The sequence below is a fragment of the Arachis stenosperma genome, chromosome 5 (genome assembly GCF_014773155.1).
Source record: "Arachis stenosperma cultivar V10309 chromosome 5, arast.V10309.gnm1.PFL2, whole genome shotgun sequence".
NCBI lineage: Eukaryota > Viridiplantae > Streptophyta > Magnoliopsida > Fabales > Fabaceae > Arachis > Arachis stenosperma.
Window position 1 is genome coordinate 110,794,240 of NC_080381.1, and position 14,584 is coordinate 110,808,823.

At 39.5% G+C, this 14,584-nt stretch overlaps 1 non-coding gene across 1 annotated transcript; it reads left to right on the forward strand.

Annotated features, from left to right (window-relative positions):
* The first annotated feature begins 13,817 nt into the window (after positions 1-13,817).
* Positions 13,818-13,921, forward strand: LOC130983568 (small nucleolar RNA R71). The gene has a single exon (XR_009087552.1). It is a non-coding gene; the product is annotated as a small nucleolar RNA R71 (small nucleolar RNA).
* The last annotated feature ends 663 nt before the right edge of the window (positions 13,922-14,584 follow it).

A 14,584-nucleotide genomic window follows, 5' to 3' on the forward strand; every position in this document is an offset into this window, starting at 1 on the left:
TTTGGAAAGGTCTCTAGCCATTGAGTTGCTTTATCTCTGAGAGAGAATGGAAAGAGCAGCAACTTGTAGCTATCAGGAGGTACACCATTTGTTTTCACTGTGTCACAGATTCTCAAGAAAGTGGACAAATGTTGATTTGGATCCTCCAAAGGCCCTCCTCCAAAAGAACAATTGTTTTGAACCAGAGTGATGAGTTGTGGCTTGAGTTCAAAATTGTTTGCATTGACATTGGGAGGAAGAATGCTACTCCCACAATGCCTAGCATTTGCAAATGTGTATGAAGCCAAGACTCTTCTCTGTTGTTGATTATTGTTGGCTCCTTCTCCTGGTTGATTGGTATCTCCTTCCATTTCTTGGAATTCCTCCTCAGATTCTTCTTCTCCAACAACGTTCTTCCCTCTTTCGGCTCTTCTTATTCTCCGAAGAGTTCTTTGATCAATTTCAGAGAGGATAGGGGAAGATCTTCCTATACCTGACATACAAACACACAACAATAAACACACAAACCCAGAAAATTAATAAAACTTCAATCTATTGCTAGAATGAGGTTTTAGTTAGTTTAAGCAAAAATTCAAACAGCTAGTGTGTTAGTAAGAATTAGAATAACAGAAAAGAGAAAAAAAATGCTTAATCTAGACCTCCACTTCACTTAATCATTGTCAATCTATTTCAATCCCCGGCAACGGCGCCAAAAACTTGATGTGTGGAAAACGATCCAACACAAAACTCACCGGCAAGTGTACCGGGTCGCATCAAGTAATAATAACTCACATGAGTGAGGTCGATCCCACAGAGATTGAAGGATTGAGCAATTTTAGTTTAGTGGTTGATTTAGTCAAGCGAATCAAGTATTGGTTGAGTGATTTGTGTTTAGCAGGAAGTAAATGACAGTAAATGTAAAGGGAGAAGGGAATTTGCAGTAAATTAAAGAACAGGAAGGTAAAATGAACTGAATCTTAAAGAACAAGAAACTAAATGACTGAAACTTAAAGTGCAAGAAAGGTAAATTGCAGTAACTTAAATGGCAAGAAATGTAAATTGCTTGAATGTAAAAGGGATTTGAGGAATGGGATTGCAGGATCTAAACAAAGAAGAAGTAAATTGCAGCAATCAATTAAGTAGAGGATGAATTTGGATCAAACAGAAATTCAAACAGAATAGGAAATTAAAGTACAGCAAGGTTCACAGATGAACCGAAAGCAAAATTGGGTCTCAGGTCTCAAGAGACTAGGTAGCAGAGCCTAGATCTCTATTTGCCTTCCTAGATCCAAGTTAACAAAGCAATTGACAAGAATTAGAAGAAGCAGTAAAGAAAATTGAAATTGAATTGAATTATGCAGAGAAGATTTAAAGAGAGTTTGAATGGGAATTGAGACAGAATTTCCTCAATTTCTCACACCCAAAACTCAAAAACAGAAGATTAGAAATGCTTAGGCAAGAATGAGGAAGAAGAGAGATCAATTCTCCTTCCCAATTCTCAGAACTCTCAGTGAAGTCACCAAGAACAAGTGCCAAAGCTCAAAAGAAAGGTAAAATTCAAAAGTGAAGGTAAAAGTGCAAAAGTAAAAGTCTGTGTGCAAAAGTCCTAATTACATCAAACTAACTCCTATTTATACACTTTCTATTCTTGGATATTGGGATTTGGATGGGCTTTTGAATTGGTGAAGAAATGAATTCAAATGGATTTTTAATTTGAATTTTTGGCCCAAAATGTTGCTCCAGGAGGCTGCCCTGCCCTTGTGGAGGGCAGGGCAGAAAATTGGTGCTTGGTGCATGAGATTGGCACGGCAATGTGCGCAGAATTTGCTTCTTGGTGCGCAAGGTGCTGCCCTGCCCGCGCCAAGGGCAGGGCAGGAAAAGTTGGTGCTGCCAGGGACGAGCGTTGCGCGCGCTGATGCTGCCAGGAACGAGACTTGGTGCGCCAGGATTGTGCGTGATGCGCCACACACAAGATGCTGCCCTGCCCGCGCAGAGGGCAGGGCAATGTTCCCTCTTTCACGTCCCGTGTTCGAATCACGGAGGAAGCACACGCTACAATAATTTCCTTGGTTTCTTGGCACGGTAGTGGACCTTAGTGCCTAGCTTCCTCATGGTCCCTTGTTCGATCCTTGTAGCATGCATCATAGGCATTTTTCCTTTGATTTCTTTCCTTGGAGAGCCCGATACTGCCCTTGTGGAGGGCAGGGCAAGGTTCTCTTCCTCTTGGTTCCAAGGCACATTTTGTGCTCTGCCCTTGAAGTGGGCAGGGCAGAGTTGCCTTCTCTTCTTGGTTCTCTTATGTTGCCCTCCTAGAGGGCAGTGTGCCCTTGTGGAGGGCAATGTTGCCTCCCCCTATGCATGCGGCACGCTTCTTCTCTCTTTTGCCACACTTTCCTTTCCTTGGGCTACACTTCTTAGGCCACGCTTTTCCTTTTCTTTTCTTTTCTTCACCTACAATAAACCAAAACAACCACTCCAAGTATCACTAAATTCAAGAGGCTTATAAATCAATTAAAATTCAATTAAAATTAGCTTAAACCTCATGGATTAACATTAATTTCATGGTGGTTGCTTGATTTAGAGAAGTTGTGCATTTTCACTCCAAATCACTTACTTAGGGTGCAAGAAAGTGCATAAATGCTAACAAAACAAGTGAAATTAGCTTGAAAAATGGGTATATGATGACTTGTCATCACCGGGGGATTGCAAACTTGTGCCTTATTATTGGTTATTGTAAATATTTTTCAAAAAAAAAATTTCAGATTTTAAAATTTTTATCTTATCTTATCTTATTTCAAAATCAAATTTTAAATTTCAAATCTTTTTCAAAAAAATAAAAAGCATATCTTTTTCAAAATTTTATCTTATCATTTTTCAAAAAATCAAATCTTTTTCAAAATATTTTCTTTTTTGTTAGTTTTTGTTTTTATTTTCTCCTACTACTATGAACTCTCACCCCTTTGGCGATGAGTTTGGTTACAACTATGTTGCAGGAAGAGAAAGCTATAATAGGAATATGCATCAAGGTCAAAGCAATCAAGGATGGACGGAGCCAAGAGGATCTGATCAACCCTTTAGGCGACAACACCCTCCAAGATATCATGGACAAAGACCATTCTACAATGCATACCAAGATGATAGATATGGTGAACCCCCTTGTAGTTACCAACAAGACCCACCATATGCCCATGAACCCCCTCCTCCTCAATATAATTTTGAACCACCATACTCACAAGCCCCTTTCCACCATTCACCTCCATATCACCCTAACCCGTATCCACCATACCAACCACCTTATGAGCCAAATGAACCATACACAGAACCACCACCTCAATATACACCATCTCTTTATCATTATCAAGATGAACCACCTTCCTACCATGAACCCTTTCTCCCAACAAATGAACCCTCCTATCCACCCCAAACCTCCATGGAGAAAGCATTTGCCGATCTAAACTCTACTATACAAGCTCTCGCCGCCCAAATCGGACCACCAAATACCTTCAATATTCAACCCTCAAGCTCCAATGCACTTCCATCTCAACCACATAATGATCCATCCATCCCATCACCACCATCCATGGAAGAACACCCACATCCACCAATCCAAGAGTAAGATGATCCCAATTTTGCTATTGATATGGAACAAGAGAGAGAGGATCGTCTTCACGAATCCATACTTCATAAGGAGCTAGAGGAGGCACTAAAGGTGAAGGTAGAAGAGACCCTTGAAGATGAAAGAGTAATTGAAGGGAGTTGTCATGGAAAGGTAATTGTCAAGGAGGAACAAGAGTCAAGGGATCATTTCAAGGAAATAGTAGATCAATTTCATGCAACCCTTCATCAACTGGAGCAAGCAATAAATCAATTATCTTCCAGACGTTCAGACATCCAACAGACTCCCATGGCCCCACGTGGAGAATCCAATGAAGAACGTATCATGAGGGAGACATTAGAGACTCCAGTGGACAATAAGGAGCATGACTTTGTATTAGAACAAGTGGAGAAAGCCATAATAGTTACAGAGGAAGAAGTGGTTGAAGATTTAGGAGATGCAGAACCTCCACGGGAACCTCAAGTCATAGAACCCTCTTCTAAGGAGTTTGAATTTGTTGTTGAGGAGGGTGTACAACCTCCAAGGCATATCATGGTTGAAGACTTGGAAGAGGTTGATCAAGAGATGGAGATTCAAAAAGAAAAAGCACAACCTCCCATGCTCTTGGTAAGTAATAAAGAAAAGATTGAGGTGGAAGAAAGCTACCAAGAGGAAGAGGTTGAAATTGAAGAAGCTTGCAAAGAGGTGAAAGTTGTCAGGGAAGAGCACAAGGGAATGGAGCTTGAAATCACCCTGCCAAAGCTGTTGGAGACCTCTCCCCCAAAGCCATTACCATCCAACACAACATTCAAGTGGGTAAAATTCATATACCTTAGCATTCTAATTCCACTTGAATATGGGCTACTGGAAATGGATGGTCAACTTAGAGCTCTTTGTGGCATCAAGAGTAAGAGGAAGATGGTCCATGGTAGCAGTTATCATACAAGGTTCAACATGGTTGTATGCTCAAAATTTAAATGTAAAGGTTGGTGTAAAGCTCAACTGAATGGGTCTAGGAAGTTGTTTGGCCGCTTTAGTGAGAATTCAGATTGCCTGCCGCCCGGTTGGAACACTAAGGATCAACAAGAAGACGGGTGCAAAAGCAAGGTTTGGGACCTCAAAATTTATTCTGGCAATCAACACTCTTGGGGCCTTGTCACTTGCTTGAAGGCTTTCTGCGCCTAGTTTGGGATCCCCGAGGCTACTGGAATTCCAAACACTGGTGGAGATTTTTGGATGAATACAAGCACACGCCACCATAACAGGAAGCTCACCAAATATCCAACTTAAGGACTTTAACTAAAAGTGCTAGGTGGGAGACAACCCACCATGGTATGATCGTTCCTTTTTCAATTTTAATTTTATTTAGTTTTGTTTGTTTTTTATTTTTATTTTATTTTATTGAACCTGGAATCATGCATAGCATTCACATTAAGCATTGCATTCTGCATACTGCATAAAAAAAACACGCACGCGACGCGGCAGCGTCGCTGACGCGTCCGCGTCACCAGTGCATTGGAAAGAAAAGAAAAGTGAACAGAGAGTCATGCGAGAGCGTGGCTGGAGGCGTGCCTTTGGCACAAATTGATCCACGCGATCGCGTCAACCACGCATCCGCGTCATGCCCGCAATAGCCTCCCCACGCATCCGCGTCACCCACGCGACCGCGTGGCCCTGTAAATCGACGTAAAAAGGGTGTAAGGCCAAAAGTTGGGCTGGAATGGGGCTGGACTCGTGCTTGACGCACAAGCCCTACCACGCGTACGCGTGCCCCACGCGTCCGCACCGTTTTCATAATTTAGCCATCCACGCGATCGCGTCAACCACGCGACGGCGTCACCCTCAAAAGTGGCAATATGGTTTTTGAACAGAGAGTTGTGTGAGCGCGAGGCTGCCCTCGCGCTACTAGCACAAACCATGCCACGCGTCCCCGTAATCGACGCTCTCGCGTCACCTCACTTCCGTGCTACCCGCGCGAAGGCGTGCCCCATGCGTCCGCGTCACATGCGCCGCACCACTTTTCAAATAAGCTAAATATCTTATCTTTTCTTCCCCATATCTAAATCTTTTCTTTCCCTTCTTTTTCTTTTTTCTTTCTTTTTCTTTTTATTAGTGTTAAAAATTAATTTGGGTCATTATTTCTTATATTTTGCTTTTGGATTGTTAAGAAATTGTTTGACAATTATATATTATTTTTTTAAGGGTGCTTGCATGTTCAATTTAATAATTTTCATACCTTATTTAATATGCATGCTTTGTGTTTGTGAAAACGCCCGTATGGCATTGTGCATTCTTAATTTTTCTATCCTTTTACTCTAATGCCTGTTTTTCACAAAACCCTTTTCAATATTTTATTAATTAAATATAATTTTCAATACAAACGTTATTGTTAGTTTCTCACGACTAATAATACATTAAGGCTTTTAATGCTTGATTTACGCTACTCATGCCTTTGCCAGCATGCCAATAAACATCTTGAATTTAATTGCCTCAATTTCATGGAGTCGCGACCATGTGTTAACGACATTCTTCTTTATTTTGGCATGATTCTTACTAGTACTGCCCTCTCCCTTGCTCTATCCCTTTGACTTCATGCCCATTTCTCTTCTCCCTTTTTCAGGCTGGCCACCAGGAAGAGTAAAGAGAAAGACTCTACAACGAGCACTGGCTGAGGAACCACAACCCCCGCCACCTGCTCATCTTTGCATGCACCGAGGTGCAATCTTTAAGTGTGGGGTAAGTTAGTCCCTTCTTAACACCAATTTTTTATTTTTCATTGTTGCATTTGCATGTTTGATTGCATGTCTGTAATATTTTGTGCATATTTTACCACTTGGTTGAAGTAATATTTTCTTTTTCAAAAGAAACCTTTTATAGTATTTCACTAATTTGAATAAAACTTTTTGAAAAACTTGTATGAAGAAATTTTGTTTTGGAACATAGTTTAGAGCTCGAACACACAAAACCAGTGAGATTTTGAGCCTATTTGATTGGTTGCGTTTTATCAACCAATATATTTTATTTTTGTGTGTTTTTTCTCTCTCTAAAATTGTGATCTTTGTCTTGCTTAATTCTATATTTCCATTATTTGATGTATGCATGCACTTATATGATTGAGGCCTTGTTTCACTGAGCTTACATACCCATATGGCCTTACCTTTTATTATCCTTTGCAAACCTATGTTGAGCCTATTTTACCCCTTGTTCTTTACTTTGGCTCATCACTAACTCTAAGCGGAAAATAATAATGTCCTTAATTTGAATCCTTGATTAGCTTAGACTAGTGAGAATGCTCACAAATTAAGTGTGGGGAAAAGGGGGTTTGAAAATGTTTGATTTGAGAATTGAGTATGTTAGACTTTGTGTGAAAATGTGAAAAATGTTAAGAACATGTTTATGCATTCAAAACCTTAATCATATGCATTGAAAAAAAAATTTAAAAATTTATTAAGAAAAGAAAAAAATAGAGCAAAAAAATAAAAAGGGGACAAAAATGCCCCAAAGTAAATGGCAATATCAATGCATATGTACTGAACTCAAATTTAGGATGCATGAATATGTGGAAAACACAGTTAATGGGAAGTTAGATCTTGTATTGTAATTAAATGGATTGTCTTAAATTAGGTGGAAAGTTTATGTTAATTAAGGATTCAGATTTTAGTCCACTTGTTGAAAGACCTCTTGATTTGTGTATTGGTGCATTAAATTTTTGTTGATTGTTAGATGAAGAGCAAGCTATAGAAAGCAAGAGTAGTAGAGAATTGAGAGAATTAACCCTAGACACTTGAGAGTTAGAATGATATACACTACCAAGTAAGGGTTCATTGCTTAATTCTATGTTCCCTGCTTTCATGAGCTATCTTCTTCTTGCAAGTTATTTGTATTGTATTTTGTGATTTGAATTAGTGAAATCCAGTTCATATTTATTCTTGAAAGATTTATTTACTTTTTTACCAAGTAGGCAGAATAATTTTAGCATGTAGTTGCACTCACATTCATAGGTTGCATTGCATGAGTCTTGCCTTTCCCTACTCATTTATTTGGTCTCCTTGAGTTTAGCATGAGGACATGCTAATGTTTAAGTGTGGGGAGGTTGATAAACCACTATTTTATGGTTTATATTGTATTTAATTGAGTGGTTTTATCAAGCTTTTCACCCACTTATTCATATTATTTGCATCATTTATATTTCCTTCCTAAAATTATTACATGATTGAAAACCTACTTCCTAAATGATGCTACGATTTTAGGAAATTGCACGATCGGCAAAAATTCCTTCCGGCAAGTGCACCGGTTATCGTCAAGTAAAAACTCACAATAGAGTAAGGTCGAATCCCACAAGGATTGGTTGAGTGAGCAATTCGGATTAGAAGTGTGTTCTAGTTGAGCGGAATCAAGATTTAGATGAGAATTGCGGAATGTAAAATTGGCGGAAAACGTAAATGGCAAGAAATTGAAATTGCGGAATCTTAAATTGCATGAATTAAAGAGCGAGAAGATAAATTGCTGAAATTAAAAAAAGGATCGGGGTGATTGCATGAATTTAATTGCAGAATGTAAGAGAAAGTGGTAGATCAGAAATGGGGAATTCATTGGGTTTCAGGAGATATTGAGATCTCCGAATCAAAACATTTTTATCCCTTCCTCAACCAATGCGTTCATTGAATTTTGCTTGGCAATCTTATATGATTGGATCCCAATCCCTTGGCTCACCAATTCTCTCTAAAAACAAACAAATTCCCAATCCCTTGGTTTAAATGTTCATAAGAAGAGATGACGCTCGATCACTGATTATACCACACAGTTTCATGAACCACAATTTGGTAGGATTACATGTCACAATATCCATCCAAACCCCAATCCAATTCACTGTGAGAAAGCTTCTCTAGCATGAATCCTCCATTCCTTTCCCAAGGTTCCGAAGGATTCCAATTATGGATAGTTTCTTTCCCAAGACAACTAACCAATGGAATTAGATCGAGAAGCTTTCTAACAAAAATTCAAGAGAAAAGATTGAAGAAGAAGATAAAAACTATTATTGATTCATTGAATTACAATAGAGCTCCCTAACCCAATGAAAGGGGGTTTAGTGAGTCATAGCTCTGAATTCAATTACAAAAAGTATGAAAACTAGAAAAAAAATGATCCAAAGTCCTCCAACTAACTTAAATTCTATCCTATTTATACACTTTCTAAATTGAGCTTCTGTTGTGTTTCTTGGGCTTTGAGGCCTTTCCCTGATTTCCTTTTGCTTTGGGTTTATGATCCATAATCCTGATGAGGCTGCTGATCCAATTCTGTAACATTCATTGAGCCAACTTAGTGATAATCAAGTAATGACACATGACTCAACAAATTGAAATTCCAGACTCATCAATTCTTCAGGCCCAATCCCATAAACCATGATATTCAATTGGGTTTCATACCAGAGTACGTTGAAGCTAATGTTTGTGCTCAAATGCTAACTTAAAACTGCAATATCTTTGGCCCAGAAACCTTTTCAAATAGTGGCGTTTAAGTTGCAGTTTAAGCTTAAATTGCAACTTAAACGCCAGACACTTCCAGTGATGCCTTTTGTGGAAGCACGTTTAAGTTCCAGTTTAAGCTTAAACTGGAACTTAAACGTTGGACACTCCTGGAGGTGGTATAACTCAAGCACGTTTAAGCTTCAGTTTAAGGTTAAACTAAAGCTTAAACGTGGAAATGGAAGAAAGCAACCCTGGAGGGTAAAGTAGTCGAACACGTTTAAGCTTCAGTTTAAGGTTAAACTGAAGCTTAAACGTGGAAATGAAGAAAGCAACCCTGGAGGAGAATTTTGGTCGAACACGTTTAAGCTTCAGTTTAAGGTTAAACTGAAGCTTAAACGTGGAAATGAAGAAAGGAACCCTGGAAGAGAATTTTGGTCGAACACGTTTAAGCTCCAGTTTAAGGTTAAACTGGAGCTTAAACGTGGAAATGGCTCCCTGGTGCATTTCTCATTTCTGGCGTTTAACTTCCAGTTTAAGGTTAAACTGGAGGTTAAACGCCACTTTCAGCTTTTCCTCAGCTTTCATGATTTTGGCGTTTAAGCTCCAGTTTAAGCTTAAACTGGGGCTTAAACGCCACTGATAGTTCCCAGCATTATATGGCTTGGCAGTTTAAGTTCCAGTTTAAGCTTAAACTGGAACTTAAACTCCACATGTGATATTCAAGCTTCCTTTATTGATTTTGTTGCTTCCTTGCCTAACCTCTTCTTCCCTGAAATCATCCAAATAACTGCATCAAAGTCTTGCAAAATTTCATGAGAAATCTTCCATTCATAGCATTCAAGTAATATAACTAAAAACTCATGGAATTTGCATCAAAATCATACTGTTTGGATGGTTCATTGCTTTGTTATTCATTTAACCATTCTTGGTTACTTTAAGCTCAAGAAAATGCATAAAACAACTAAAATTAACAGAAAAATGCTAGTGAAACTAGCCTAAGATGCCTTGGCATCACAACACCAAACTTAATACTTGCTTGTCCCTAAGCAAGTCCTGAGTTATTTGAGAAGAAAGTATGAAACAGAAAGCAATTACATTGGCTATATTAGTAAGCACTTGAAGTTCATCAGAAGGGTTTTATGCAGAAAGTTGCAGCATCACTTTTTCATTCTTATCAGGTAAGATTATTACTTTTTCATTGCATCCATCAAACACTGCTATGGCCTCCTGTTATTCTTATGTCCTTGGCACTTTTCCCTTATTTGTTTTTCTTTTTCTTAGAGCTCCTTTGCTCCTTGTTTGCTCAGTGTCATGTGTTGCACAAGCCTTTGGCATTTTCTTTTTCTTATCAGTGCACTACACATATCCACTACAGGCATTTTAGTTCACATTTCTTCTTGAGACATTGGTGCCCAGCACCTCTTTGTGTGACTAAATGTTTTGTATTTAGGTTGCTCTTGATAATGGACTTTTGGTTGATAATCCCGGGTTAGTTAACCCAAGTTACCAAGTGTTGAAACACTCCTCAAAACCTATTCATCCAAGCATATCCTTAATACATAAACACCACAGGCATTTGTCTCAGAAGTTCAAACCATTGGTGCCTAGCTTATTTTCTCAATTTTTTTTGCTTTTTGGTTGCCCTTTTTCAGTGGCTTTTTCTTCTTCTTTTTCTTTCTTTTTCATGGCCAAAGACATTTATTCATCAAGATCCATAGACAGTATTCAAACTTCTACACAAAAATGATAATTCTACACTCAATTTCCAGTGATCTAACTAAACAATCAAGCATGCATACCACCACTTAATTCTACTTGATTTGTCACTAATTGAGCCAAGTTACTTTTGTTCAAACTTTTCTTTTATTTTTGGAAACAGAACAAGCATGGCAAGCATTTGTTTAAGAAGGTGAAGTTATATCCAAACATCTAGGCATTCACTTTATTCAAAGCAGTAAACCAACATTCATACTAAAAACTTCACATTCCAGAAAGATTCAACAATTACAGTTTAAACCAGAACAAGCATGCTTTTGTTTGCCTTTTAAAGAATGGTCAAGGAACAACACCACCTTGTGAAATTTCTTGTTTTCTCTTTGTTGCCAGGAAACAATTTGATTTCTCCTTCTTCTCCTAGTTGTTGCTTCATGTTCTTTCTAAGATCCTTGTTTCCTTTCCTGCAAAGAGTGATGAAGTTGCTTGCTTCTCAAGCACTTGAGTGGTTAGCTCAACTATGTATGGGCAAGTGTCTGAGTCTTAAGTTGGTGTGTGAACACCAAACTTAGTCTCCTACTTACTCCTCTGCTCTTTGAATCCTTGAATTCTCCTTGGAATGAAGTTGCTGCTAAGGATTTTAAGCATTTCTGTGATTGCTTAGAATGGTTGTTCCTTTCATATAATTCAAAGGTTGTTGTGTTTAGTTGATCTGTATGGTGGAACACCAAACTTAGAGTCACACATTCCCCTTTGAATTATTGATCCACGAATTCATTGTTTGGTGTGAAACACCAAACTTAATTCTTTGCAATGCACAGAAACTACTTCACCTTTTTATTGAAACAAATAAAAGAAACAGCAAAGGAGTATTACCTCAGGTTGGGTTGCCTCCCAACAAGCGCTTCTTTAACGTCACTAGCTTGACGGTTGTCCCTCGTTAGGGTGGATTGTAGTGCTTGATGTCCTCTCCTCTCACTATGAAAACGTCCCCATTTGATTCCTTCATGATTTCCAAATGTTCCATAGAAAGAAATTTCCTGATTGTGAACACTTGAGGGAGCTGGGAAGGAATGGTTTTGAGGCCAGGTGGGATTGGCAGATAATGACTTGATATCACTTTATCTCCCGGAGAGAAACCTTCAGTGGGAATTTTCTTGTTTCTCCACCCTCTTGGCAATTTCTTTACAATTCTTCCCTCTCTCTTGAGGATTTCTTCATTGACCCTTATGCCAGGAGGATCCTTCTGAGCTGTTTCTATTGATTCTTGTGGCTTTAACTCTTGCAATTCTTGTTTGCCTTCCAAGGACTGTTTCAGAGTTTCAGCTGCTGGATTGCTTTCCTCCAAACACAGATGGCTACTATCATCCTTAGGCTTTTCAGGTTCTGGTTCAGGCTCAGATGCAGGTTTGAAAACATGGAAAATGAGCTGTTCATCATGTATTCTCAAAATTAGCTCTCCTTGTTCTACATCTATGAGCGCTCTAGCAGTGGCTAGAAATGGCCTTCCCAGAATGATAGGGTGTAGGTAGCTTTCCTCCATGTCCAAAATGACAAAGTCTGTGGGGAAGAAATAATTTCCCACTTTCACCAGCACATTCTCAACTACCCCTTCAGCTTGCTTCTGAGTTTTGTCAGCCAGTTGTATGATTACATCAGTGGATCTCACCTCATTCAGTTGTAGCCTCTTCATAAGAGTCAGAGGCATCACATTTATGCTAGCTCCTAGATCACAGAATCCTCTGTCAATTTTTGTTTCCCCTATGATGCAGGGGATATGAAAACTTCCTGGGTCTATTTTCTTAGAGACTATGTCCTTCTTGATGAGGGCACTGCATTCTTTGTTCATTATTACAGTTTGTCCTCCCTTCAAAACTCTTTTCTTGCTCAGCAATTCCTTCAAATACTTGATATGTGTAGGCATCTGCTGAAGAATCTCAAGAAAGGGAATATTGATATGGAGAGACTTAAATGTCTCTAAAAACCTTGATTATGTTTTCCCTTTTTCACCTCCTCCTAACCTCTGAGGAAATGGTGCTTTTGGTTGGTATGTTTCCAGCATGCCTTTATTTTGCAGTTCCTTGGCTTGCTCAGTTTCACTTTCCTGCTTAGCTTCTTCCACACATTCCTTCAAGATTTCTGGCTCCTGTTCTGAGGGTCTGATTCCTTCTTCTTCTGAGACTTCCTTCAATATGGTGATGGCCTTGCATTCTTCCCATCTCACTCCCTTTTGTTCCCCTTTAGGATTCTTTTCTGTGTCACTAGGGAACACTGCAGTTGACTTGAGGGCCTGTTGAGATAGCTCTCCTACTCGGGACTCCATCCTCTTGAGTTTTTCACCATGGTTCCTTAAGGTAGATCTCACATCATCCCTAAAGCTTTTCAACTCACTTATGTCCTGACCCATGTTTGCAAGCATTCTTTCTATCCTGTTTAATTGATCTTGAAATTGTTGGTTCGGATTAGGTTGGGCAGGTTGATTATTTTGGCCATGATATGGTGGTTGGGAGTAAGTGTTTTGTGTGGCTTGGTATGATCTTTGGTTGGAGTTTTGGTATGTGGAATTGTTATGTTGGTTGGGGTTGTAAGGTTTGTGGTTTTGTGGTTGGGTTTGCTGGTTTCCCCACCCAAAGTTTGGGTGGTTTTTCCAGCCTGGGTTGTAAGTGTTGGAATGTGGATCATATGGTTGCCTTTATTGATTTCCCACATAGTTGGCCTCTTCCCAATCACCTCCTTCAGTGCTTACTTCCTCTTGATCTTGTGTGTGTATTGCAGCCACTTGATTTGTTTCTAATTTCCTGGTGAGCTCTGCTAGTTGCTTGGCAAACACCTTGTTTTGGGCTAGAATTGTATCAACATGGTTCAGCTCCATGACTCCCTTAGTGTTGTGTCTCTCTGAAGCATAGTAGTACTCATTCTCAGCCACTGTCTCAATCACTTCAATGGCTTCTTCCACCGTCTTTTTCCTGTTCAATGAACCTCCTGATGAATGGTCTACAGCCTTCCTTGATTCATAAGAAAGTCCATCATAGAAAATATGCAATTGCACCCAGTCATGGAACATGTCTGGTGGGCATTTCCTTGTCAAACCCTTGAACCTCTCCCATGCCTCGTAGAGAGTTTCACCATCTTGTTGTCTAAAAGTCTGAACCTCAGATCGAAGCCTATTGATCTTTTGTGGGGGGTAGAAACGTGCCAGAAACTTGCTTTCCACCTCATCCCAGGTTGTTAGGCTCCCCCTTGGGAATGATTCCAGCCACTTAGCTGCCTTGTCCCTAAGTGAAAATGGGAATAAGAGCAGTTTATAGGCATCTTCCTGGACTCCATTGGACTTCACAGTGTCGCAAATTCTCAGGAATTTTGCGAGATGTTGGTTTGGATCTTCATTAGCACTCCCACCAAATGAACAATGATTCTCCACCAGTGATATTAGCTGTGGTTTGAGTTCAAAATTGTTGGCCTGAATGGGTGGTTTCTGAATGCTGCTACCACAATGCCCAGAGGTTGGGTTTATGTATGAACCAAGAACCCTCCTCTCGGGAATGGCATTGTTTCCATCAGCTCTCTCATGGTTGTGAACTTCTCTATCCATGTTGAGATCTAGAGCTTCCTCAAAATTGTCCTCAGATTCTCCTTCAGATTTTTCTTCTCCCAGTACTCTCTTCCCTCTTGCTTCCCTTCTAAGTTTATGAAGGGTCCTCTCTGGTTCAGTATATGGATGAGTTGATGTCTCTCCTCTCCTACCTGTCATACAAGAACACAGCACAGGCAACAAACAAGTGAAATACTCTTGGTTAATGGAAGAGTATGGTTAGAGCAGTTGAGGAAT